The sequence below is a fragment of the Paroedura picta genome, chromosome 9, assembly GCF_049243985.1.
Source record: "Paroedura picta isolate Pp20150507F chromosome 9, Ppicta_v3.0, whole genome shotgun sequence".
In the NCBI taxonomy this organism is placed as follows: Eukaryota; Metazoa; Chordata; class Lepidosauria; order Squamata; family Gekkonidae; genus Paroedura; species Paroedura picta.
In genome coordinates, this window is record NC_135377.1 from 47733503 (window position 1) to 47758234 (window position 24732).

At 43.0% G+C, this 24732-nt stretch overlaps 1 long non-coding RNA gene across 1 annotated transcript; it reads right to left on the bottom strand.

The window, feature by feature from the left end:
• Window positions 1–390: 390 nt before the first annotated feature.
• Window positions 391–6768, bottom strand: LOC143844244 (uncharacterized). Its single transcript, XR_013233890.1, has 3 exons — window positions 6613–6768; window positions 3182–3285; window positions 391–600 (listed from the first exon to the last, which is right to left on the bottom strand). It is a non-coding gene; the product is annotated as an uncharacterized LOC143844244 (long non-coding RNA).
• Between the last annotated feature and the right edge of the window lie 17964 nt (window positions 6769–24732).

The window sequence follows — 24732 nt, forward strand, 5'->3', positions numbered from 1 at the left end:
GCTGAAGCTTCTAACACTGTCAGCAATTTTTATCTCTCTGGCTAAGATGTGATCACTTTAAAATGCTGTTATCTTGGAATGCGATCGCATCAAATGCTTTGTAGGTCACCCCCAGGGAGAACCAAAACAAACTGGGGGAGGGGACTCCACAACCCTTCTAACTTCTATCACAAGCCTTTGAAAAGTAAAGTAATTAATGTTTGGAAGACATAGGGATATTTGTCATACAACAGCAGTCAATCTTGTACAAAAGTTACTAAGAGATGTAACAATCTGCTTAAATTGTTAATGCATTTTAGTCAGCCAAAGTATGTTTTCTTGAAAAACAGCCTATGCAATAATTAAAAATTCCACGTGGAGGGTAAGATTAATTCCATATTTATCGGAGCACTTCAAGTTTTTGGAATATGCAAAATCTGCAGTGTGCATGATTCAGCAGCGCGTGAAGAAAATCCTACAGGGGACATCGGAGGAGATGTGTATTTAGCATAGTTAGATTATGAACTTCCTGATAGTTTTTCAAAGAGCTTTCTTCTGAGTTCTGATTGGCTCTGTTGAAGACTTCCTGCTCCTTTGAGCACACTTCTTCCCTGCTTGCTTCTAGAACAGAAGAGTTAGACAGTTAAGGCTTTCTCACTTTCCTGGCAAAGTTGTTTCTTTACAAAATAAAACTATTTTATTCTTCTAAGTAGCCAATACTGTGCTTTCTTGAATATTTAAACTCTGCCAACACAAGTGAGTCATAGTGAATTGTTACTTATGGCAGGACCCTGCCCTACAGTATGGCATACTGTCCCCAACAACCAGTGACACCCGTTAATAGTCTAGGCTTGTGTTCAAGCCAGGCACTGTTAGGGCCATTCCGCACCGGGATCCATGTAGCAAATTGTTTGCAGAATGAAAAATCGCCATTATGCACACCTGCCTTTGTAGTGGAATCCAGTTGCGTTTCTATCGTTTCCCACAGGCTTCCGGTCTCGGCAAAAATCGCTAGCCAGGAAGCGCTATTGCCGAGCTCATCCCTCCCCTGGCCGTCAAGCAGCCAATGGGCGGCTGTTAGCATGCTCCAAAACAGCCCCTTTCCCTTTAAGGAAGGTTTTTAAAAACACACACACACCCATTGCAATGAATCTGCATTGATTCGTTGCTACGGAGAGACCCATCCAGCTAGCAGGTGGTGTTTGACCTGCCGTTTCATCGTTGCCACGCTCCCCCCGAGTGAAACCCCCCCCCCCACGGGTGCAATTTTCGGCCGAAAACAGTGTGAAAAATAAAGGGAAAATAAACCAGCAAGCAGGCTTCTGTGTTGCTTGTGCTTAGTGACTTTAAACAGAGGAACTGCAGCCGGGGAAGCCTCGCTGGCTAAATGAAGGCTCGCCGGTGCGTTGATCTCCGCTCACTCGGAGAAAAAAAAAGATCAGAGGAGAGAGCCAGGGGGGGGGGGGGACTTTGCAGAAACCGCAACAATGGTAACGCACAGAACTTTCCCGCTAGTGTTGCAGATTGGTTGCAGGAGTGTAGCGCTTTCCAGAGGGTGAATCCACTTTTGGGATTTCCCTGAAAGCGCTACAATGAAGCGCTTTTTGCGGATCGATTTCAGGTGTGTGGCAGATTGTCAACGACGTTGTGCATAACGGCAAAACTGTAGCGATTTCAATTAGTAACCATTGTGCTATTTTGGACGAATGCGGAAAGCCCCTTAAAGTCTACCATGACCCTGCTGGGCCAGTCCCCACCTATTTCTTAACAACAGGTTCGACATGACAGCTGCAGCCAGAAACATGTATTGCTCTCCTCTCCCCCGCCATTGTATTGCTGATTAAGTGATTGGCAGAACTGTGTTTGCCTAGGTGCTCCTAAGCAATCTGTTGTTGGCTCGCACCTGTGACTCACCTTGAGCCAATCTGCCAGGGGAGATTGCTCCCCCATCTCCAAAGCTTGACCCAATGGCTTTAGCCTGAGTAATGCTGTTTAAGAACCCAGACTATGATGGCCTCAATAGGAATAAGCTCCAGCCTTATGTCAATGATATTAATTCTTGGAAAGCTAGTGTGGTATAGTGGCTAAGAGCAATAGCTGCTAAGGGAGTTATCTGAAAAACCAATTCAATTGGTGTGTTTTTCAGCTATTAATATGGAATAAACAGTCATATTAACTACAGCTTATTTGGGAGCATCAACTCAGTTTTTTTTTCTTTGGTTGGATTATTCTGTTACTAAGTGGCCATTTGTTTGTTTACCTCACAGGGTAGGCATATGAAAAAACAGCTGCTGCTTCTGTTTCCCTTGTGAAGATCCAAAGTTCCACAGAATGAACACAGCCCCAGCTACAATGGAAAGTTTTGTAAATCTGCAGGGAAATGCTGGATGTGGAGGAAAATGTGATTTTTTTAATTTTAAAAAATTTTCAAAAAATAGTTGTCTGGGCAGCATTTGGTATTGTTGTACCAACCCCAAAATACTTTACAAAAATGTGGTGGCAACAGTCACCACAATTGTGGTGAGCTTTGGCTTGTTGCCCTCACCTGCCTGCTTCTTCCCTTCCTGCTGAACTGGGAGGAAAAGCGAGATGAGCATGCAAGCAGCTGGGGAAGGGGAAGAACTTGTGGGTGGGCAAGGGAAGCTGCTGTGAATAGAAAGTGGAAGAAAGAAAACGCTGAGTGGACAAGTGGGGAAAGCTGAGATGATGTTGGGAAGCAGGAACTGGCGGGGGGGGGGACTGGAGTTCCTCTTTTAACTACTCTTCGTTTATCCTAATGTATATGTGTGCATAGGTTGTTTACATAAATTAGAGGCAGCTGAGATTAGAGGCAGCTACATTCATCTGGAGTTTAGTATACCCATTGTGAGTTTCTCATCCCCTTCCTGTACTGAAAGGCAAAACACGTCCCAGGAGGCATGGCACGTGAGTTATGTCATCCAAACATAAATTACATCTGTTGGCAGACATGGAAAAACTTGTGCTATGATTGCTCTAGTTCACATTGCAACTTCTACTCTATGTTATATCTAGGAGATGGGGAACTCTGTGGACAGTGAGTGATAGCCTCAAATCAGGCAAAAGTTACATCAAGAACTGCTTTCAGATATTCTCACCCTTTTATCTCATTTAAGATAATACTTTTGATACAATGAATGTGGTGCTGGATTTGGACTTGGATCAGAACTGAATCCTTACTCACCTATGTGATCCAGGGAATTATTTTGTGCTTGTTACTCATTCTCAGCCTATCCTTTCTCACTGGGAGCTCAGATGGGATAATTCCTATGACTGTTGTCATAAGTTCTGTAGAGGAAGTTAGGATAAAAATATGGTATAAAGAAAAGATAACACATCGGTGTTCTACAGGACTTAGCATAGTAGGTATTCTAAACATGAAATATCAAGATTAATTATATCCCTGTATTTAATATCTCAGTCCTAAACACCCTACTGTGCACATTCTACAAGGAATGTTTCCCCAGCCAACCATGCAAAAGCTCATCTACTGAGGTGCAGAGCAGGAGGATGCTGTGGGATTCACAGCCTGTAGAAATATCTCCCTATCCTCCTCTTTCGGCATGAGCAAAGCAGTGCCAAGTCCTTATGAGTTTTCAGTCCCTGCTAAATAAAGACATTTAATTTCCTTTTCCACCCTGGGAAATGCCCACAGTGGCATTAAAATAGGATGTAGAAAGCTAATTCCTGAAATAATTATCTCACAATTCTTAGATGTCCTGTGAAGGCACGTTAATAGCTTTAATCTTTAACCATCAGCAATAGTATAGCCGAAAATTACTAATTTAAAGTTTATTATGTTGCAAATAAAGGCAATGGCATAGCGTAAACTCAATGTGCATTGTTGAAATATTTATGCACATTCTTCCCAGGTTGTCAGAGATAGAAAAGAACAAAAAAAACTGTGGAAAAGTAAAGAAAAATGCTAAGCAGAAAGAACAGCAGATGATTCTGATAATTTCACTTGGGTTTTTAAGACGCTAAAGCAAGGACTAGAGAAAGATGGAGCCAAGGGCCATGGAAACTACAGCTACTGCAGAGGGAAGGCAACCAGTGTGACAGTTCGGGGGGGGGGGGAAGGTTGCAAATTTTGCTTTCAGCTCCGTTGAACTCAGAGTAGCATGAGAGAATGCAAGCTGTCACTAATTTACAGAAAATGCCAGTCTTCCAGAAGTGCAAAGAACAAGGGAAATTCCAAAATAATATACTTTTAGATGTTCTGGTAAAACAACTGGGAAACCTGCATCTGAGCACTACGTTAAGAAGATACAAAGAGATCACAACACAATATATTCACTGACACAAGATAGAACTAATCTGGTCAAGGGTAGACTGCCTCAAGGGGCAGCATCTATCTGTACAATGTGCAGAACAGAAGAAGTCACGCTTGATCACATATTGCTGAAAGGGCCTCTAGAACATGTGGTAACCCTGGGTGAAGTCTGATTGTATGGATTCAGTTGCTTGGTCAACTAGATCTCTGACAGCCCAATCCCAAGGGATGCTCTGGCAGTGGCAGATGACTGTCACTGTCACAGCATAACCACAGAACTATTCTCTAAGCTAAACCACAAAAGCTTGGGACCAGACAAATGCCCCCTCCCATATGGCAACATGAGTTGTAACCACACCAACATCCCCAGCTGTTACCCCATGAGAAGGCTCTTGGATCAGCCCTTAAGTACATAGCTGAGATCCCTTCACTGAATCCCCAGAAGGGCTGAGCATTCTTTTTATTTTATTTCTTAATCTGGCCTTCACCAAAATTTGGAATACTAAACTGGAATGTATTTCTCTAATCTAGACAGAAGAGAAGCACTATGCACTGCACAGCAAATCATACTGCTACGAAGACAAGATGTAATGCTATTACCTCCACCATTGAGACAAGACAAATGTGAGCTCATCCCCTTACCCATTCAAAGGTAATAATAGCATGTCAGTTAATTACATGTAGTATTCTATGGACACTAGCTGCCAAGATACATCATCAATCTCTGATTTTGATATATTTATTTCTCCCACTATGGCTTTCCCCAGAATTAAATGCATATGAATGGTGACCATATAACCTGAGCTTGTTATTCCATTTGGGTCATAAACTTCATCAGAGAAGTCATCAATATCCCCAGTTTCCCTCTCCTTGACCATTTACGCACTGGGAACTTGACTGCTCCAGCTCTTGTGCAGGAGCAAAAATTGGGGGCAGATGAGGTGCACCAGACCAAATGGTCCCCCATGTGGGTGCAGGAAGTGGGGCAACCTGCCATGACTAAAACTCCAGCCTGCAGCTTGGCATGAAACCTCCAGTGCATAAATGGTCCTTGTTATCTTACTGATTTATCAATGTGATTGGAAATCTTTTACTCCAACCCAATTTGCTTTGAAAAGTATTTCCCCCTCTACCTTCACATTTTTAGGGGTTTTAAGTTAGCCTAAATAATCCTGGCCTTTGTGTTCCAGCTGTTGGGTCCCATCTGAGTGACTACTTGACTGCTTATGCCCACCGCAGATCACTTTGTTCTACGGGCACAAACCTTTTTGAGGTCCCTGGCCCTAAGGAAGCATGCCTGGCTTTGAGCAGGGCCAGGGACTTTTCATCCTGGCCCAACTTGGAGAATGAGCTCCTAGGAGACTTGAGGGCCCTGACAGAGCTGTCACAGTTCTGCAGGGCCTGCAAAATGGAGCTCTTCCACCAGGTCTTTGGTTGAGGCCAGTGCCAGTGCTAGAATATCATGGCTCCTCCCCAGGCTCAGTTATAGTACATCTACATCCCCTCCCCACTTCTAGGGAGGTCTGTTTGATGGATAGGGAATTTTTTCAGTCGTCAGTCTTTGTGACTGTAGGGGGTCTTAGAGCCTTGAGTATAATGGGATTTTATATTTTATGTTGTATGCTGCTCTCAGGAAAGTGGCGGGATTTAAGCCTAATAAATAATAAATAATAATAATCTAAGTAATGGGCTCTAGCTACTGCCTTCAAACTCCTAGATGAGAACACATCTTGGGGAAGATGTGTATGACTTTGCATTGACCATGCTATCCCAGTGCAGGCATCTGCAAGGATCATGCTCTGCTCTTTTACCTCTCCCTGTCTGCTTTCTTCTTCCTCTAACCATTCTGCTGATTGTTGCTCACCGGGACTGGCTAGTATATCTTTTCCCCTTCTGTTCTCCTCCTCCTCCCCCACGCTTCTTCAGTACCTTTTAAAATTAGTATTATTTGTTTAGGCTAGGATTTAGTAGAAGTTATGATCTGTAGTACATCTCTTTAGTGCTGGGAGTAACCCCATCGCTAATGAAATGGGGTTGCCTCCCAGCACTATACTCATGTTGGTGAGCCAGGCCATATGGTTTGGGATACCAGCTGCCAGTGCCAGTGGCTACCACTGGAGGGGGGTTGTAAGGTTGGGAACTGCCATGAGTCCATGGAGCACCAGCAACAGGTCTGGAAGCAGCCAGTCAAGGAACGACTTCCATCTGCCCATACTTCCAGTGACAGCCACCTGCTGATCAAGGTGTCTAGTAGCCATCCCATGAAACACTGCAAGGCCATCCAAGCACTGGGAAAACAGCATCCCTCCAGTCACTTTCAAGAGTCTGGAAATCTTTCGTACATAAAATCCTTCTCCACTACATAAAGTCCTTCTCCACTTCAATTCAGCTGGGCTGTCAGTGGGCATTATTGCCTGCTGGGCCCACTGAAATCATGCCAACATGTCCCAGGGTGTTCATGGGCACTGGATGTATGGGCTGCACCGCCTTCCACCTGCTGCCACCAGGAATCCAGTTGATCCAGCTCCTGCTGTATGTCCAGATGTCACAATGGCTCTGCAAGATACATTGTGTTGCGTACAACCACTGATACACTGATCAGCACTATGCAGCTTCCCAACAACACATGTCTGGAATGGTTTCTCCTATATAGGGTAGCTATCCTAGCCCTGCAAAAACTAGGTCCTGCCTTGCACAGCATGCTGCTCTCGCTGTTTCCTTGCCACAGGCTTGTTTGAGGTGGTCATGGTTGAGGTGCTGAAGGTATCCTGAACCTCCACAAGATGCTGCCTTCACATTTTCTTGGAGGTCATGCTGCTGTACTTGCAGTGTATGTTCACTTGCCTACACAGGAAGCAGAGCTAGACCCATCTGTGGTAGGTTTGGCAATCACAGGCTTCCTGAATGTCATGGGGGCTGTACCAACTGGTGTTTGTGCCAGAGGTTCTCTGGCAATGTTCTGCAGCACTGCCATGCCAGCACTCAGCACGAGCTCTGTGGTGCTGGGCCATTCCACTGGTATACTTCAGGTTGCACTAATGTATCTCAGAGGTATGCCAGCACAGTGGCCGGTAGGGGTACTACTGAATACTTCCCTTCCCTGGATTGCACTGTGATTTTATATGGGAAAGGTTTCCAGATTCTTGAAAGTGACTGGATCCAATGGCTTTGCTGATAGAGAAGCTTCCCAGCTCCACAAACAGCCTTGCTCTGGCAGGAAAAAAAATATTGGGATAAACAATGACTCTACCATTGACAGAACATAACCTTTTGATCCAGCGACTTTGTCGAAAATACTACAAAGCCTGCAAAGTAACAACTACCACTGGATATTCTCCCCAATGCGAATAATGCTTCCATTACTCCACTGAAGGGAACTGAGCCAGAACTATCATGTTGAAAAACTGAGAAGCAGGTTAATGGACCTCTGTTTTTAAAGATACAAGATGTGTAATAAGATGACAACATTAAAAAGCCACAAAAAAACATCCACTGCCTTACACTAAAACAGCGATGCTCGGGTTGTCCATAAATTGACATGGAGATATGGGGTTTGAAGAATAAAATTAAGCCTATACTCACTAGTTTTAAAATGCAATGGGTTGTTTTAAATTTTGTTCATTTTTTAATTTCTGAAATAATTATTGTAAGTTGTTCTTGCATGAAACTCAATAAAAATATAGTTATAACACATATAATTTGCTGCAGCAGGATAAATAGTTGTACATCTCAGAAAATGCTATGAAGAACACTTGTTTTAGCTGTCTTTCAGCCTGTGCAGATCATAGGTTTCCCTCCAGTATAAAAAGGTGTGATCAGCAGATCTAACTTGGATTCTACCTACACACCCTGTGAAAATCTGTTAGCATATTTCCCAGGTGTGCCGTGTTCAAGAATTTAAGGGAAGCTGTAACCCAGATAGCATATAATGAAAATGTTTGTTTGACACACACACACACACACATATATATAATAAGAGGCAAAAGAAGCAATAAAAGAAGCAAGAGGCAAGAGACCCAGTGTAGTGGTTAAGAGTGTGGACTTCTAATCTGGTGAGCTGGGTTTGATTCTGCACTCCCCCACATGCAACCAGCTGGGTGACCTTGGACTCACCAAGCCGCTGATAAAGCTGTTCTGACCAAGCAGGAATGGCTCTCTCAGCCTCACCTACCTCACAGGGTGTCTGTTGGGGGGAGAGGAAAGGAGAGGCGAATGTAAGCCACTGAGACTCCTTCGGGTAGAGAAAAGCAGCATATAAGAACCAACTCTTCTTTTAAAGAAGGAAAGAGTCAATATTTGTAAGAAGCTTCACACATTTATTTGTTGTGGGCAGATGCTATTCCTTGTGACTGTTAATAGGCACCCCATTTGATGGTGAATTCCCAACACTGGGTATTTTGGATATTTTGTTCTTCTCCTAGAAAGCCAAATGTCATGGCAAATCATTGATCACCGGCTGATTCTCCCAGATGCCTGTATGATAGAATACCACACAAGACTTGGAACTTTACAGTTTTGACAATTGCTTGTGGCGAAATTGTAATTAGTGACCCAGTGTTGCTACACCTTACAAATTGGATCACACTGTTTCTTGCTCCAATTTTCCTCAAGTGGTACATATGCAGTTTTCTAAAAGGATTGTATACAAGACCAGATGGTCAATAGTTGCTATTTTTAAAGAGCAAACAATTGCTATGCTTTAGCAACCGGACTGTGCAATATCTCTCCCCCACAGTCAGAACTCAGAACAAGAAATGAATTTTCTAAAGTGACTATGACCGCTTATCTTAATCTGCCTACACTTGGATTCTAAAGTAGCTGTTAACTGCTCTGAAGAGATCTTAGTTATGGAGGGCAGCTCATAGGAAATAGCAGCTTAGAGGACTCCTGTGCTAGAAAGGCCTGACCATGGCCAGCAGCTATTTGCCTCTCATGGTTATTGAGTTTTCTTTTTCTCACTTTTGACAGGGGAAAAGGGTGAGAGTTAAGGCTTAGAGTGTATGGGTTAGGGGAATGTTTTTGCTTCCTTTAAAAATTTTAAAATCTCTACAAAAGCTGAATATAAACAGCCTCAGAAATAAATTGTAACTCCTCCCTAAAATGATAATCCCAAACAATTTTTTAGCAAAATGTAACTCTGGTTTGGATCCCACCTAGGATTCTCAGATTACAGCTCTGGGCAATTTTTTTACTCTCTTTTTGCTCTCTTGCATATGTCTAGTGTGTTGCCTGAGTACAGATATGCTTTGTATTGGAGCTACCTTATCAAAATTACCTGTCTCCCACTTAATAAATGGAACTCTTGAGTTCTGTTTCCACCACTGTCTATTGTTTTTCTTCTGTCAGCCACGTGTAACATTTCTAATCCAAGTATTTACTGAGCTTCCTATTGAATTTCTGCCGGCTGCTATACAAGCAGTGTGGGGGCCTCTGCAAGAGCCTGATATGAGCCCCATTATGTGAAAAGCAAATGGCACAAGATCATTGCTTGGTGGGATTGTTCCAGTGCCATTTTTTACATTTTGCCCTTCAAACTCCAGTGACTGCTCCATTTAGCATTACAAATGTCTGCTTCAGACTTGAATTCTTGACCATTCTGTCTATACAATTGCAAGTTGTTTTGAATGAACCTATTGCTGCCCCTTGCACCCTTGTCACAGAAGGCCCTTTGTAAATCACTGAACAAGAAAAAACAAATCAACTCTTTCAGACTGGTAAAGGACAGTCCATTTTAATTCTGACCATCTGTGCACAAAGACACAGCTTCTCCTCAGTGAGAACAACAGATGGAGTAACACAGAAAATCTCAATGTTATCTTATTCTGTGGTTAATGAAACCGAGTTCTTCTGACTTTGACCAGATAGACAGGTGCCACTTAAAGCAGCTTTCAGCCCCACATGTGTGAAAAGTGGGGAAGGGGTTTTAAATGTACTTCTTTCAAGTTTCTGAAATCTCTTGATTTACAATTGCAGGTCAGCCTTCTTATGCTTTACCATGATTGCAAGATTTCATTGTTTACAATGTTTCGTGAGTAATTTTGTTCACTGAAAAGTGAATTACACCAATTAACCTTATATAGTCATTGGGCAATATAGTCATAGAGCAATTTGAGCAGATAGTTCAGATGGAGTCAGTACAACGTAGTTCTTAGGTGGGTCTGGAAATGAGAAACCCAGATTCACATATTCCCTGAGCTATCAAATTCAGGGTGCAACTTCAGGCAAGCCACCGTCTTTCAGCTTGATCTACTAACAGGGTTCCTGTTAGGTAAAAATGCTCATTGGAGGAAGAGTGTTGTTTGTCCTCAACATGTCACTGGACTCCTGTTTTGTTTCACTTTCAAATGCTAACATCTATGTAGCATTTGTCTACAAACAGTGCCTTCAGGAAGTTTTTCTATGAGCAGAGACACTATTTATGTTTACATTCAATTTTCTGCAAACAAAATTAAAACAGACCTTTGCATATGTTCCTTTTAACATACATCTTATTCATATCAAATAGAGGAGAAATATTTCTAATGCAGGTACAGAATGTATGGTTGCTATGGTGATTACACAGTTGGTGAGATGCTGCAACTACCAAATCAATAATATTTTGGTGTTTCCTTATTTGTGGATTACGGTGTTAGGGGGAAAGAGTTATGAGATTTTTTTTAAACAATTGTTAATAGTTTTAAAAAAGCAAAACCAGACTGGCTTTACAAAGTCATATTCTTGTGTGTTCAAGCGGCAAACTAGGGAGCAAAATAACACCAATAGCTCTAAGAGATAGTGTAAAAATTAAAATAGCATCCTTGGCCATTTTCTCTCTGCCACACAACAGTTTATGTTAAATAATCTCCTCCCCCCCCCGCCCCCGCACACACAGAGAACCCATTCATGGAAGCTATTGATGTACCCATGATTACAGCAAGGATGCCATGATGACATCACAAGCATGTACCATACACAATGCATGAACTTACTGCCAGAAGCCCTGCCAGAGGACTTTAACACCCTTGTCATTCAGAGACCAGCACTGGCATCAACAATCTTTAGGCATTTCAGTCCCCAAACAGATCAAAACACAGACAGCAGAACCAAATTTTACAAGGGCATAGCAAATGCCAGATAAGGAACGCGATAATTATATTCCTTACTCTCCTTATAGTCCAGTGAGTAAGAAACCTGTATATACAACCTACAACCAATAGTTCCCTCCTCTGGTGAAAAATACCCACTACAATGCCTATGATACCATAGACAAATATGAACTTACCAGCCCCCAAGGCATTTCATCAGTGTTAATGTGAGAGAAACAAGCATTTGACAGGTGATGCACAGCTAAAGAAGAGTGTAGAATACAACAGCAAGCTTACATTAACAATACTACATTGCTAGTTCACTGGGAAAGAGCAATGGATCAGGAAATAAGGGAGTGAGATTTTATACTTACACTTGTAAATATAAACATAGCTTCCATGAAACACTATTTGCCTTTTCAGCATTTTGCTGGCAAAAGCATTAGAAAATGTGGGTGGGGTGGGGATAGAAAGTCAGAAGACCTAAAAAGAGGCCTTCTACTACACAAATCTGTGAGAACATAGGAATTTGGTGAGAAAAACCACATGGAGATGGCTGCTTTTCTGTAGTATATTGCTGGCACAGATTATTTGTCTATGTGACATTGGTCGAGAAAATGTTTTCTGCATAAGCCCTCCTTGAATGCCTTCCTGGTTGCCTGTAGAGTTACAAAATGTCTATGTGGATAATAACGGATGACAGTTATAAGGCAGGTTTTGTACTGCCCTCTCATTTGAACATTGCATAAAGATAGGAAACTGCCTGCTAGATGACATACTGATCTCCTACTATATATGCTCCTGTCCCATTTTTCCTTATGTTTGTTCCAGTGATTCATCTATTTTTATGAGATATCATGGTCACTGAGACAATTATTAACCAGTTTATGCAGGATGTTCACCAGGTCACTGACTCTCATTATGGATAGATTCAAGTGGGTTGCTGTGTTGGTCTGAAGTAGCACAACAAAAATAGAGTCCAATAGGACCTTTAAGACCAACAAAGATTTATTCAAGCTGTGAGCTTTCGAGTGCATGCACTCTTCCTCAGACTAATGAACAACCATCATAACGTTCCTTTACAGTAGAGAGTCAGAGATCAGTGACATGAGCCAGTGTGATGGGAGGTTCCAATGGATCCTGAGTTGGAAAGCATTCAGGGTCCATTGGAACCTCCTGTCAGGTGATAGAGTGGGCCGTGGCGGATCAGCTCCTAGCATTGCAGCTCCTTGATCCATACCAGTCTGGCTTCTGTCCTGGCCACAGGGTGGAAACCACACTGGTTGCCCTGACGGATGATATCCAGTGCCAGATGGATCAAGGTGGTTTAGCCATATTCATGTTGTTAGATCTGTTTTGATGTGATCGATCATGAGGTATTAGCCACCCTCCTTACCGGAACCAAAATTAGGGGGATCGTATTGCAATGGCTGGTCTCCTTTCTCCAGAACTGGACGCAGAGGGTTGCTATGGGGGATAAGTTATCTGACCCTTGGGGACTCCCATGTGGAGTCCGACAGGGGGTGATACTCGCCCCCACACTTTTCAACATCTATATGTGCCCTCTAGTCCAGCTGGTCTGGGGCTTTGGGCTGGGATGTCACCAATATGCAGATGACATCCAGCTCAACTTCCTAATGAACAGCCAGATTCCCCACCCCGATACATTTGCCAGATGTTTGGAAGCAGTGGCTGGATGGCTCAGGTAGAGTCACCTAAAACTCCAAGATGGAGGTCCTGTGACTGGGTAGAAGAGGACAGAATCAGGAAGCATGCCTCCCATGCCTGGATGGGGTGCAATTAATACATGCACAGGTTGCCAGGAATTTGGGAGTGACCTTTGATTGCCCCCCTTTTGATGGAGGTTCAGGTCATGAAAGTAGCCTGGAAAGTATTTTTCCATCTTCACCAAGCCAGGCTACTAGCACCCTACCTGTCCTCGGACCACTTTGCTACAGTGATCCATGCAGTGATCCAGACTAGACTTCTGTAACTTGCTCTATGCGGGTCTGCCTGTGTCTTTGATCCAGAAGTTACAGCTGGTACAAAATGTGGCTGCCAGGACACTATGGAGGGCCCATATTCAGCCGGTGCTCCGACATCTGCACTGGTTATCAGTCTGTTTCCAGGTCAAGTTCAAGGTTTTGGTATTAACCTTCAAGGCTATACATGGTCTGGGTCCTACTTACCTGCATGACTGCTTGGTTGCTTATGCCCTCCCACAGGGCTCTTCGCTCTGCGGGTATGAATCTATGGTAGTCCCAGGCCCTTGGGATGTTCACCTGACCTTGACTTGGGCCAGGACCTTTTCAGTCCTGGCCCCAACCTGGTGGAATGAGCTCCCAGAAGAGCTAAGGGCCATGTCGGGATTGTCAACTTTCTGCAGGGCCTTGCAAGAAGGAGCTCTTCCGCCAGGAGCATGGTTGAGGCCAGGGCGAGGTACAATAACAAAACAATTACAAAAATAAATATGTACCCAATCAATTAAAAGTCAGCTCCTTCTGCATACTCTCCCCCTCCCCCAGCCATTTATTCTATAGCCAGTCACCATAGTATCATGAATACAAGTCCTAATGTGAAATATAGTTATGCATAATACAGATCAGCAACAGAGTGCAGTCTTTGAGTATGGAAAGTACTGGGTTCAGTACTTGGCATATTGGGGCCCATTCCGCACAAGGACCAATGTTGCCAATTGATTCCTGATAGCGGAAACGCTATTTTTAATAGTGCAATTCTGAGTTACGCATATCTGCCTTTGTAGTGGAAACCAGTAGTGTTTCAATAGTTTCCCACAGGTTTCTGGTCTCGCCAAAAATCGCTAGAAAAGAAGTGTTTTTTTCTGTGCTTTGTCCCGCCCCTGGCCATCAATCAAATGAACAGCCAATGGGCGGCCGCTATCATGCTCCCGAAAAGCCCCTTTCCCCTTAAGAACATTTAAAAAAAAAAAACACGTTGCAACGAATATGCCTTGATTCCTTGATTCCTTGATTCCTCCTATCATAGAGACCCATCTAGCTGGCAGCTGGTGTGTGAGCTGGCGTTTCATCATTACCATGCTCCCCCGAGTGAAAAGAAAAATCCCCCCCCCGTGCATGGGCGCGATTTTCGGCCAAAAATAAAGGGAACTTGCAAACGGGGCTGTGTTGTGCTTGGTGACTTAGGGAAGCTTTAAAGCAGTTATGTGGAGGGACTATAGCCGGAGAAGCCTTGCTGGGTGAATGAAGGCTCACTGGTTCGTTGCTTTCTGCTCGCTCCGAGAAAACAAAATGGAGATCGCTTCGCCGGAAGTTCGGAGGAGAGAGCCAGGGGGAGGGACTTGGCTGGAACCGCAACAATGGGAACGCACAGGTCTTTTTCACTACTGTTGCAGATTGTTTGCAAGAGTGTAGCACTTTTCGGAGGGTGAATCCACTTTTCTGGATTTCCTTTTAAGCGCTACAATGAATCGCTTTTTGCGGGACTGGTTCAGGAGTGTGGCAGATTGTGTGCAACATCGTGCATAACTGCAAATTAGTAGCAATTACAATTTGGAAGCCTTTTGCAACATTGAAGTCGTGCGGAATGGCCCTAAGTTTCAAGTAGGTACTGCATCTCCTTTTTGGAATAGGTTATTGAAGACAGCCCCTTGAAATACCTTTATCTGTATATGGACTTTTGACATCCTGTGAATAGGCAAGGGACCTCCACTTGAATATAGTAAGGAGCCACTGTTGTTGAACCATTTGGGTACTTTTAGATCTTAAGTCTGGTAATATTTGTACTAATCCTGGTACTTTTCTGTCATTCTCAGGAAGTTGGTTTACCACCCTGGCGATTGCAAAATGATATAAAACCATATTTTATGTATATCTTTGTTTTTCTTAAACAATTATGCATACTTAGAATTGACTTCTGAGGAAGATCTGTATCGGTCAAAATGCCTTAGGTCTTTGGATGTTAGGACATAGCTAACATATGTGTGACTTGTGTCACTCCCTGCTGTTTTTATTGTTTTTTATATATTTTTATATATTTGAGCTCCATAAATAAAATTCAAATGAAATACATGTTTATTATATAATGTATCAATTTTCTCAACCTTTTCTGGTTCTCAATTCCATTTCAGGTTGGGTTTTTTTTTGTTTCTCAGGGGAAAAAAAATCTAACCTCCCCAAAGATGGTCGTACCAAGAAACTTAAAAATGTGCAAATTTAACTTAATAACTAGAGTTCAGTGCACTGTGATAACTTCATAAGAGAAAATGGTAGGTACACAGAAGCAATAAAGGTTAGACTGTAATCTGCACCTGAACCTTCTGAATAAGGATATAGTTTTCCTGTGTGTTTGGTTCCTTCATATCATTTACAGATGTGTTTAGTTGAAGTGTGTCAAAGAAAAGTAATTCTGGCTATATGATTGGCCTCTTCATGGAGATATAGTAGGGCCCAAGTGATCCTCAGGTGTCATTGACCTGGTTTCTATGAATTTCTTTTAATGGGTTGCATGTGATGGGACATGCTTCATACCATTTTTACACACAAATCACAGGAGCATTTCACCATTTCCCTAAACTTCAAACAGTTTACATTTCTTTTGGATAACTTATCACTGCAGACTTATAATGGGTTATACTTATAATATACTTATAATGGGTTATACTGCAGACTTATAATGGGTTGGAGCCAGATACTCCCTTCTGCTAAGGGGGGGGGGGGCTGTTCTCCATTGTAGGAAGATTTACTCCACAAAAACAAGGCTCTTTGGTTACTGGAAGAGCTGGCGAAAACTAGCCCATTATTATGTAACATCTATTTTATTTATAAACACAGCATAATTGAAACAAGCTGACTCCTAACAGAGAACAAAACAACTGATTCTGGTTTAGGTTTCAGAACAACAGCATCAGCCTTTCTTGGTGGCTGCTCCTGTGCCCTATAGATTGTTCTATACAGAATGGGCTTCTTGAGGACATGGCCTTAACCTTGTCAGGAGCATCAAGCACCTTGGTTCTCATTGATTCTCCTTCTTTCCCAGGCAATGCCACTTTCCCCTTCCAACTGGATCCTTGTAAGGGATCAGTTGATCAACATTGGGGACAACCACCAGAGACGAAATTTCTAAGGCCTGTAGCTGCTGCTCTGAGGCAGATGACATTTTCACAGGAACAAGAAACCCCTCTCACCAAGAACTCCTTAAATAGTAGTAGTAAATAATTAAGGATGCTCCTACAGTCGATGCCTAGCATGGTGATGTATCTCATAGCAACTGAATGATTGATTCATCATATGCAGTCACACATACATGCTCTACTTAAAAAAAAATCAAACTATTTTCAAAGATTGCTGTGATGAGGTGGAGGAAGTTTTTGTTTGTTTGTTTGTTTTGGAAAGGAAGCCTTCCTCATTTTGTGAAAGGAAACAACAGATGACAAGGAAGGACAGCAAGTTAAGAGTTTTAATTGACGGTTAGTCACTGTAAAAATATGTAAAGAAACTGAATCTAGCCAGGAATGTGGCTGCAGCCCAGCAAGAGAACACCAGCTACTGCCACTTCCCTGCCTAAAAAACAGTGGAGGCAACCATGCCGAGGAACACCTAAAAGGGGTCTGTAAAATCAGACTTCTTTGTCTATTTTGTTTGAAACTGCGGAGAGGGGCATTAGATTAGAGAACGGACTAGGGCCCAGGAGCAGGCAGAAGATAGCAGCAGCACCAGGAGGTCCCTGGTGGTCACTCTGCAACAGGTCAACTTGGGCACAGAGGTGGCTCTCAAGGCTCAGAGGCTGAGAAGGATCCTGGAGGGATTCACTTACAGTCAAGTAACCAGTACCCTGGTCTGAGGCTGTCAGTGACAACAGCCTTGTAGAAATTTGAGGGAAGACCCTGCCAGTTTCACAAAAAGGGCTTCTTGATTTAATAGTACATATCTTTGGGAGGTGATGCTGTATGGGTAGTCAAACTGCGGCCCTTCAGATGTCCATGGACTACAATTCCCAGAAGCCCCTGCCAGCATTTGCTGGCAGTGGCTTCTGGGAATTGTAGTCCATAGACATCTGGAAGGCTGCAGTTTGACTACCCCTGTGTAGCTAATAATTTGGGTTGCTTGTAGAACAGTTTGCCATAATAACATGAAACGTAAGGAAGTCATAACAGATGCTTCCATTGTATACTTCTGATATCAGCACCATGGCATAAAGACAACAGCACAAAAGCATACAAGAGAGACTCGCCTTCTGCCCTATAGATCAGGGCACAGCATGCTGCAGTCCAACGTTGTCTACCTTGAAATGTTAAAACTTTGTTTTACAGTAGAGCAAAAGTGTACAGTCTGAAAATGCTAGCTTATTATGCAGTGACTCAGAGGAAGTCCTACTGACAGAATGAAATTTAAACAGAGGAAACTGAGAAAAATGAATACATAGACAGAACAGGAAAAAAATCAGTTTGCCACCTGCTTCCTGTACATGATTAGCTTACTTGTCTCAAATTTTCAAGTTAAGCCTGACAATGTTATTAAGGGTGGGTGGGGGAAATATATCATTCAGAAATTAAGTGTTCTGTGTACTGCAGGAAGTTGGTATAAATTTACATACATGCAGGTCATCTTCTGGTACAGCTGACTATTTGGAGGTGGGGGGGGGGGTCGCTGGAGCTCACTATCAAAACTGATCTTCAGATGACAGAGAACTGTTCCTCTAGTGAAAATGGCTGCTTTGGAGGGTAGACTCTATGGCATGGTACCCCTCCTGTCCCCAACCCCTATCCTTCTGAGGCTCCATTCTCCAATTCTCCACCCAGAACTGGTAACCCTATCTCCTGGAAAGATTCTATTCATTCCAGGTTCTTCTAAATGCATTAGCAATTAGATAAAAATGATGGCTATATTATTGTTGTTGTTATGTATACAAGGAAGAAAGAAGGGAATGGAGCAAGTTAATTGTATCAGGTTTGCCTTGAGTGACTCTATCATGATGGTAACAACAACCTCCATGGTCTGGAATACCATTGAGATTATGAGGATGCCAGGCAAGGTAGGTTAAAGCATCAGAGAGTATGAGGAAAGAGAGCAGGGAAGAAAGAATTACATCTCAGAATATTTAAGGCTGCATCTGAAGCATGGCCAAGGAAGGCACCCCCTAAATGAAGGCTGTGTATAAATCCATAGTGGGACTGAAGGACTGCTAACCTGGCTCTCCTTGACTGAAGCTACAGCTGGAAACTGAGCAACTCAGAAGAAGACAGGACCAAGTCAGTTTTCTCTGACTGGATATTTTCAAGCTTAGACTGTTATGGGTCAAGAATGCTCTACCTCAGATTTCCTGAATTGAGTAAAGAGATAGAGACTGCCTTATAGGTTGTATACCCTAACTCTAAGAGTCTGTTTTTCTATTGAAGGGTCCTGACACTGACAGGAGAGCCAGGGGAAGCTAGCTTGTAACATGAATACCTTAACACCAACAAAATTACTGCACATACTAGTATTTTCTGTAAACCCCACGCTCCCATTAGAGACATAGGATAATAACATATGGGTTAAAATAGTCACCAAACTATTCATTCATCTTTCAAGAGTGCAACCCTGAGGGCTACTGCAATGGAGGCAGCTGTCAGTCAAGCCAACAGTAATGCTGCTGGATGATGAAATGTTACATAGATCAGGGGGCTTGCATATGCCCCCCCCCAACAGGACTCCAGGGCCTATGTCAGAGTCCCTGGTAACTACATTGTCACAGCAAATGGTGGCCTAAGGATGCAACACTGTGGCCACTTCTGACAGGGAGCAGCCAACCAATCATAGGCCTCATGTCAAGGGGAATCAGCCCTGTGATACATGAAGGGTAGAGAGGTTTGATGCAGCATTGGGCTTTGCCCATGGGTCCACAGCCACACGGTGGGAGTGGGTTGGTGAACCTCTCGGAGCAGATACCCATTGCTTGCAAAGGGCCCACAAGGGCTCCCTCCCCCCTCGATATTGTGAAAGATATTCCAATCCTTCTGCTGCAGTATGTGGCATTAAGGATGTATTTTCTGATTTTCAATTTAAATTTTTAACAGGTTTAGATCAAAGTCTTTTTTAATACTATGCATTTCTTTCTGGCAACCTGGGAGGAAATTATGTAGTGTTAATCAAATATAACACTTCACAGGAGTGTGCAAGATTTCACTTAAACTCATTATAAAATCGGAATATTGAGGCACGAGGGTATCTCTGTAAAGTAGCAAGATCTGTTACATTTCATTGTGAGCTAAGGACAGTACTACAACTGTCTAGAACAATGTCAGGTCTAAGAGATACAATACTTATGCTTTTCCAGAGTGCAAGGATGCCCATTAGAGAACACAACAAGATACATATCAGTATATTAAACATATAATCCAACTGCCCATATTTTCTGATTTACTTCTTCCTTTTAAAAATTCTTTCTCAGTTTTGCAGTGCAATCCTAAGCAGAGTTACAACCTACTACATTCACACTGGAATCAGTTACAAGGGTGTAACTCTTCATGCACTGTGAGAAATGCTTCTCCAAGCGCTAGTGTTCCTTAGGTTTCAGGCTTCTCTGTTGTTGGAATATGCAAGATCTGTAGTGGGCATAGTTTAACAGCAGGGAGGGTAGGGGGCATCAGAGGAGCCATTGGAGCAGATGTGTCGCTAGCTATGCTAGTTCTCTACTCAATAAAACTATTTATTCTTTTTTTAAAAATCGGTGCTCTGCTCTTACTTTGCCTATTTAAACTTTGTCAACACACATAACCCCAAAGTGTCCCTGTTTTCATATGTGAAGGTCCATATAAATTAAAGCAGCTTTTCCATTAGACAAAAATTAATTTCCTTTAATTGAACCAATAATTTAGATTACTTCTAATTGAGAATACTTTTTATGTGCTTCGGTGTACTTGGGTGGATTTAGAAAAATAATAGATGATCTCTCGACAATACAAATACCCATAAATCACTAATACTACTACTACTACTACTACTAATAATAATAATTCATTGAAATATTGTAAAATATACAGTATATCATTGAGTGTAAAATGCTTGATTCCAAAAAAGTTGAAAAGTCTGGAATAGTTGAAAACTCTCAGATGTTCCTATACAGTAAGGTGACAGGTAGACCAAGATTTTGTATTATACATACAGGTGAAGAATCCAGCAACAATTTTACATTCTTTGCAGTACAGTATGTTGTCTCCCACACTTCATATGTGAGATAACCCGAAGTCAAACATACAATTTAGATTGGAATAAACCTAGGTTAGCTAATGTATGTGTGTTGGTTAGTTAACTGCCAGTCCTAGCTCTCTGATTTGTTTAATATTCATAGTTGCTAACACATTTGCTACAGTCATATGTCCCATTCTAACATGCTAGCAAACAGTTTATGGATATATCTTCAGAAAGACAGAGAAACAGCTTGAAACTGGAGGCATCTGCTCTTCACCAAAGGAACCCTTTTACAGTATCTACCTAGATCTCTCTCTTTTACCTCTCCTTCCTCCAGGGAACACAGGGTGGGATGCATTATTCTCCTTTTATCCACTCTATCCTCACAACAATTGTTTAAGTTCAGATAATCCGAAAAAGTGTGAGTGGCTCAAGGTGAGTCAGGATTTGAGTCAGGATTTGGACTGGGGTCTCCCCAGTCCTAGTGAAAGCATTCCTATGAGTAACCTCATTGTATATAATTGTTTGTGATTGCTTCTTAAACCACACTGGTCCTCGTCAAGTAAAAGGTAAAGGTAAAGGTATTCCCTGTGCAAGCACCGAGTCATGTCTGACCCTAGGGGTGACGCCCTCTAGCGTTTTCATGGCAGACTCAATACGGGGTGGTTTGCCAGTGCCTTCCCCAGTCATTACCATTTACCCCCCAGTAAGCTGGGTACTCATTTTACCGACCTCGGAAGGATGGAAGGCTGAGTCAACCTTGAGCCGGCTGCTGGGATTGAACTCCCAGCCTCATGGGCAAAGCTTTCAGACGGCTGCCTTACCACTCTGCGCCACAAGAGGCTCTCCCTCGTCAAGTACGCATGTCAAATGTTTTCATTCTAAAATATAGGTATGGATCCAGTCTTCATGCTCTAGAGCAGTGGTCCCCAACCCCCGGTCCGAGGACCGGTCCTGGTCCATGGATCAGTCAGTACTGGGCCACAGCTCCTCCTCCTCCCCAGCTGCTGCCTCGGGGGCTGCCTTGCCACTCTGCTGCCAGCTACCTTTGGTGCTCTCCAGCAGCTGCCATGGCTGGGGCTCCACCTCGGCATGGCACTGCACAGCTGCTGCTGGCAGCTGCCCGCCAGCGGGCGGTGGGAAGTCAGGGAAAGCAAGTGGAGCAGGGGCTCAGGCGGCGGCATCCCTCGGCAAAAGTCTATCCCCCCCCCCCCCCCGGGCCTCAGTAAAATTGTCAAGCATTGACCAGTCCCCGGTGATAAAAAGGTTGGGGACCACTGCTCTAGAGGCAGTGGAATTTTATGGTAATTCTGTCTTTTCCAATCTTTGATTCTCTGGTCAAATATATAATGTGGTAGTTAATATTTCCCCCTTTTCAAATCTTCTAGGATTAAAGTTTAGCTACAGAATTCCAACTATATTGCCATATCACAAACCTCTCTTGTATAATTGTTATATTAAAGTCTTCAAATATATATTACATGCCTAATTTTCATTGTCTTTTAGCTGCTTCCTTCCTTGTAACATTTTTCTGTCACTTCATAACAGTTATGTGGATTTCAAAGTAGCAATAGGGAAAGCTGTAAGAGTTTCTTGAACTCTCCAGATAGAGAAAATTATTGTCATTTCTCCTTGGGCTTGGTAGATATAAGGCATGGAACAATTCTGTTTCCCTGAAGCTTGCCTGATTACTCATTTATATTGCACATGAAACACCAACCCTAAAATAATTTATGCAAAATATTTTAAAAACGCAAACACTGAAATGTACATTATAAAGTAACAACATAGTGCTAATGCTGGAATACTTCCCTAGACAAAATCAGTTCTAAAATCTAATCTTATTTTTGCCAACACTATTGGTATTAAAAAGCTGGGATGGGGGGGGGGGTATTATATAAAGATGCAACCCTGAAGGTATTCATGCAGCATATCACAGAATATGTTTCCTTTACAACAGTGGTCCCCAACCTTTATTAGGCTGGGGACCGGCAGGGCATTGGGCCGCTCCCGCAGGGACCGCACAGGCCACGCCCACGCTTCCGGCCGCGCCCGCGAGCCGCGCCCGGCCCCGCCCGCGGGCCGCACCCGCGGATCGGGCCGCGCCCGGCCGCGCCCGCGGGCCGCACCCGCGGATCGGGCCGCGCCCACGAGCCGCGCCCGGCCGCGCCCGCGGGCCGCACCCGTGGATTGGGCCGCACCCGCGGGCCGCGTGGCCCTGATTCCCTCTCCCCGTCCTCCCGCAGTAAGTAGCTTCCCGGGCTGCAAGCTTGCGGCCTGGGAAGTTTTTTACTGCGGGGGGGGGGGGAGGGGCGGGGAAGGGGAGCCGCGGCCCGGCGCCATGGCCTTTGTGGCCCGGCGCCGGGCCGCGGCCCGCAGGTTGGGGACCACTGCTTTACAACACAAGAAAAAAATTATTTGCGAGAATTAACAGCAAAGCGCTCACTCTTGCAGCTATTTACTTTTTGCAATATGGGAAGCACTCCTTTTGGCAAAAGGAGATGTGTGATACCCTTTTGTACCCCCATTCTGTCCTGTCTGACCAGCTCTCCTGCCCACAATTTCACCGTTTTCCACATAACAAGTAGGAGCAGAGAAACTGGGACTGGGAATGGTTCCCCTCTTTTGTCAAATGATTATGTTGAGTGGTTAAACACAAAGGAAATTAGCGATACTGTGACCACCCATCCATGTGTAAGATCACTGCAATTTGGGAGCTGCCAAGAGTTAATATTATTTGTAACCTAAAGTATTATCTCCTCTTCTTTTCCTTGGCTTTGCAGTAGGTTACCTGTTTATAATTTTTCTTTAGACACTTCAACAGTGATTGGGCCTGTTCAAATTTCAAGTTTCAAAAGCCTTTAATGGCGTAGTACTAATAATCCAAGTACATAATAATCAGATATATTCAGACTACTTGGAATAAGCAGATATTTGTGATAGTAATAACAAAACCTAAAAATAGAACAATGGATATAAACAGATAGTTAGAATATGAATTAAATTAAATTAAACATTTATAGGACATTTAAAATTTAAAATATGAATTAGAATTTAATTGCTAATAAAATTAACTAGAGGAAAAGTAATAATACAGACACTATCCTGAAGGAATATAAGAGACTAATTATTCCTTGCAAGTTTAAGTTTTGTTTGCCGAACTGTGGCCTGTTAACAAATGATTTATCTCAGAATGATACGAGAAATTTGAGACGCCGCAAGACTAAATTGGATAATGACTGAACAATATTATTTAGTGTCAAACAAGAAAAACAAAGGCAGATTGTAAAATCTTAGACATCCTTTCCTTCTATATAGAGATGTTGCTGGAACCTAACCGATACTGTGGAAACTTAGTTCTGCATTGGTCTGTTACTAAGGCATGGAAAGCATATTTTGAACAACTGAAATCCTTTGTACGAGTATAACCATAGCAACTATAAACCCTGTATAGTTGTGCCTTCCAATCTGTTATCTCCATAAAACAATGCTCTCCTTTTACAAAAGGCTATCCTTTGGTCTTTTTAAGCCACACCCAGAAATAGATTTAAAGTACATTTTCCAAACAGAGATCTCTTTGCAAAAAGCCTGAGTTGTAAGTGCAGGGAGGTAGATAGGGAAGTTTGGCTCACTCAGCCCAGTTAGACTAAGCTGCAAAACTCTAGGCAAAAATGGGGAGGAACATTTAAAAATGCAGGTGGGAGGACCCAGAGACATACCGAGGAACAAACCCAACAAGAGACTCACACAGTTTTATTAAGCCTGACTTGCCTGGGTTCAATTTCAATTTGTTCACTTTCAGCCATTTCGCCCAGCAGTCAGGCAATGGCTGCATCACAGCTTCCTTCCCACATGTTCCTGGCACCTCTCTGTTTAGCAACTAAGCCTTGACCCTACAGATAAACTAGAACCAAATAAATATTCTGTTCCCCATTTTCTTTACCTCCAAAAACATAATATATCATTGATGCTTTTAAAAACCCACCCATTCCCCTTTCTCTCCTTACCTACTCTGTTGCCTGCCAATTGATTTGCTTATTTGTGTCAGTCTCTCACCTGAGCATGTAAGCAGTGCCTTCTCCTTGCTATTGAGTATCAAGAGATCACATACATACCCACTTTCTATTAATTGGTTGGTTCTCAACACCGGCTTAGGCAAGGATTTCAAGTATAAGGGCTGCTTCTACAATCCTTTTCCTTTACAGGAGAGGATGGGCAACCCTTTCTCTTTTCCCTTCCTTTCAACTAA